Below are 4,144 nucleotides of genomic sequence, written 5' to 3'. Positions count from 1 at the left end.
TAAATCCTCATCTTTACGAGTATTGATTTGTAGTCATTGTGTTAATGGCAAAAATGGAGACTTACAAGATGGATACATGCCAACAAAAGATGACTATAACATGGGAGGTTATAGCCAATGCAGCAAAAATTGGTGTACTAGGCCATGGACTCCCTACTACAATACTTTCTAGTGTTGGCCCAATGACAACATAAAGAAACTCTAACAATTTATCTAGCTTGAATTTTATTGTAAGGCTCACCAATGTAGCTAAAGGTAATGGAAGGGTTTCTGGTGCATTTCCACCTACTTAAATGACCAAGACCAAAAATAAAATAAAATAATCAAGACATTGTTTAGAGATTTATAAGAATTTTCTCTAAAAATACATAGTTCATTGAAATTTCAAATAGCGGGCTAACTCATTTGCAAATAAGGACTAACATACCTGTTAGACTTGGGACATGCACACCAATAGCAACTAAGACCTCTTTTATCTCAGCCTCAATATTGTGAAGATTTACCATAGGACTTTGGACCCTTCACATTCCCAGGTGCATTACCCTCATCCATAACAATTTTTTGATCAACATCTTTCTTTACTCTGGCTTTAGCCTTTGCTGATGTAGACAGAATAGTAGTAAGAAATTTTATAGCTAAATTTTTTATTGTAGGTGTTGTGGGATGAGGATATTCAAATAGTGAGGGCTCAGCTTTTGATAAAAATTCAAACTTTGGGACCTTCATGTCATAGTTGAGCCCAATGAAAGCAGTAGGAGCAAAAGAGAGACTCAAGAAATATATGAGGGGATACCAATACCAAAATTGGCTAAATACTACCATACCAACAACAACAACAATTCTATCATGTTTTGTCCTAGAAAGAAACTTAATGGTCACATTTTGACCACTTGTATCTAAAATATCTGTTGCCAAAATTGCACCCATCTTTCTCATGGTATCTTCATGCGTGTCAAAAATTATCTTCTCAAGTTAGCACCCAATATTTTATAAATAAAAAATAACCAAGTTAATTAAAAGGAATCTTGGAATCATAATGCAAAAAAGAATGTATAGCTGGAAGAGACCCTTATTGCAACAAAAGATCCCAATAGAAAACAAGTTGAAATCCTACATTTTTAAAAATATTCTTGAGATGGAAAATCTTCATTTGGTGTTCACATTTTTCCAATTCTAAAACATCAAATAACTTCAAAAAATTAAATTTATGACATCACACCTAAAGCTACCAACACGAGGTTCATATACCTCATTTGATTGCATAAGAACCATAGCCATGGTTATAAGAGCATCTTGATGAAAAAAGTCTACAACATCTGATGTTAACAGCTCCAATAGAGAAATAGCCTCACTTAAAGTTGTGCCTGCACAAGAGATACCTACAGCCAGAGTCACTCCATATCTAACATGCGGATTGTATGATTCAGACAATAGAGATACTATTCTTGGAGTCTATAAAAATTTCTTTTAAAATTTATGTTGTTGTAAAGAATCATGATAATCTTAGAAAAATTTTAAAGTATTGACTTTTGGTGAGCTAGCTTTGGCCAAATTTAAGTTATAGTAAAAACATATAGGTGTACAATGATACCAAAGATACAAACCTGATTAGGCTCAGAGTATAGAAAAAATCCAAGTGCCATCACCACAGTTCTTCTCACACCATCACTGACATCTGAGACAAAAAAGTGTAGCAAACAATGAATGGCTTTGTTATTTGTTGTGCCTCTATGCCAGAGCCAAAACATACATTCCACTAGAATGCAAAATTGGATCCTAATCCTTGGTCATTTTCTCTATAAGAGTATCAGCTTCTTCTTCCCTTCCATAGATAGTTAGTGCCTTTCCAAGGGCCAAGTCTCTGTTCATGTTCAAAAATTAGAAATATACTCCTAGAATCTAAAATGTAAAATTTTGAATAACTCCTCTAATGTTGTGTTTGCAACTAATGCTAATTTAATAAAGATTAAGAACTAATGGTACCTTATAATCTTCTCATGTTGAGTATCATGTGCTTATGCAAGCATTTCACTTGCCTTTTCACTTGAAGTACCAACCATAAGCAATCCCATACTAATACCTGTAGCCTCTCCAGCAACTGCACTATTTGAATAAAGAACATTCCTGATATCATTGTAAATCTCTTCATCAATAGTTCCCAAAGTAGCTAATCCTAGCCCCAAACATGCACCATGTTGAATTACTATTAAAAAGCACCACATATCTAGTATAATTAACTTGAAAGTATTATGTCTTAAGTTGAGCACTTGTTTAAATCACTTAGAAAGTTAGACGTTTTTTGGAACTAGTTAAAACTTGAGAAGAATCACTTCAACAATAGTACTACACAGGCTCTTGTGAAGAAACTATTTGATTCCTTCATTGTGGTTGGCATAAATAAGCCCTAAAGCATATAGAACCCCACCCTCAGAATATGGGCTTCCACCACTAGTTGAACCATTTTGAGGAAGACGTGGAGCCATCAAATATCAACCTTATTAAAGGTGACCTTGGTGAACAACCCCCAAACTAGCAGTAGCACTAAACTTTGCCCAATTCGTTGCCCTACTAAGTGATTCTTGGCAACAAAAGTTAAAACTTTAGTTGCATGCATTTAAAAAAATCCTATGAGTTAGCCAAATTAACAAGGAATGGAAAGACACATCACTAGATTTTCTCTCAAAAATGTGTCTACAGTTTTTCTAGGGTGCATGAGTGCATTGGACTATATAGTGGCACTACGGCATACACTATTTTGCATTTCAACAGATTGCTTTATTCTCTTTAGAATGAGGAGATCTAACTTGTAGCATCCATTCATTCCTTTGATTGTATAATTTTAGCTATTTGGTAAGTGATGATTTAGTGATTATTGAATAGATGACTGATGTTGTAACGAATGTTGGTTTGCTACTGATGATTGAATGAATGTTGGTTTAAAGAACAATTTACTAGTTGACTATTTGCTTTATTCAATAATTTACTTTTGTGGATTCACATAATCAAGAGTGATGATTGATAAGCAATCCTTGGATGTTTGGAAAGATTTCTCCTTTATTTGTGAAAGGGTCACCACATCTCATAAGAATTGAGTTAGCTCCCTCTATTGCTGCCATAAAGAATAATAAATTATTTTCCAAATGTATCTTCCTTTAATGTCCTCAAGTGTAACCATTAAAATGACTTGACTATCTATGAACATACAGTAACTGTAATTCTAATTCATCTAATATCTCTAATCTTTTAAACAAACAAAAAATGTCCATCATAAAGAACATGTTATCTGACTAATGTCTAGCTTTTTTTCACTTCATTCAACAACATTCCCTAGTCCAACCAAGGTTTCTATGATCTCTACAATGTTATTTGGAACACTTCTAGCATGTCTAAACTGATGGTAAGGATGGGTTCATACCTGATTGCATAGTTTCTTCACAAATAGGGCTACTAGAAGAGCACCAATTAGGCCTCCTTCTGGATTTGTAGGGCTTATAACTCCTTCCCCTCAAAGATTCAACTCACCTGCTCTAAAAAAAATTTGCTACATTAGACTTATTTATTTTGCATTTTATTTCTAAACCCTTGTTAGGATTAGTTGAAGATCCTACATTGCAAAATCATTCATTATTTGAAACAAAGTTGATAGATCCAATTGAAATAGTATAAGTCCCTTTGTGGGTTACCAACAAGATGACATTATTCATGGAGTTATATCCAATATAAATGATAAATTATTTAGCATCTCCAAGGTTTCCTTGTTCTAGAGAAGATTGAATGCTTGGTGTTTTATTTTGCATTTGCTAAGAGTGTCACAAAACATGCATCAATAGCATCCTAAGAAATTTTTGTGCCTCAAGTGAGCTCCCAAGTCCTTCCTAGGCATAAGAAATGTAATATTTAAGTGCCTCTATAGTTGGTGGCTGCTGATTTTGGATAATGGTTTTCTTTTTGTTTAGTTGAAGAATATTTGGCTAAGTTAGAGTGTTAATGTAGAAAAATTGTGTTAAATTGTAGTCAAATAACCAAATATTTAGGATTTGTATTTCAAAAAGAAATCACATGTCAAACATGTGTTTAGTTGTAGATGAGTTAAGATTAGATAGGTGGGAGTAGGTTTTTGATCTTTTGGTAGGACTCTATCATT

At 33.7% G+C, this 4,144-nt stretch overlaps 1 pseudogene; it reads right to left on the bottom strand.

Moving 5' to 3' along the window:
- Positions 1-483: 483 nt before the first annotated feature.
- Positions 484-2,821, bottom strand: LOC149538975 (26S proteasome non-ATPase regulatory subunit 1 homolog A-like; annotated as a pseudogene).
- Between the last annotated feature and the right edge of the window lie 1,323 nt (positions 2,822-4,144).

This window comes from Cupressus sempervirens, chromosome 9 (genome assembly GCF_028749045.1).
Source record: "Cupressus sempervirens isolate cs-2001-9-10 chromosome 9, ASM2874904v1, whole genome shotgun sequence".
NCBI classification, from domain to species: Eukaryota; Viridiplantae; Streptophyta; class Pinopsida; order Cupressales; family Cupressaceae; genus Cupressus; species Cupressus sempervirens.
The sequence above is the reverse complement of the archived record's forward strand: the minus strand, read 5'-3'. Positions and strand labels throughout refer to the sequence as shown.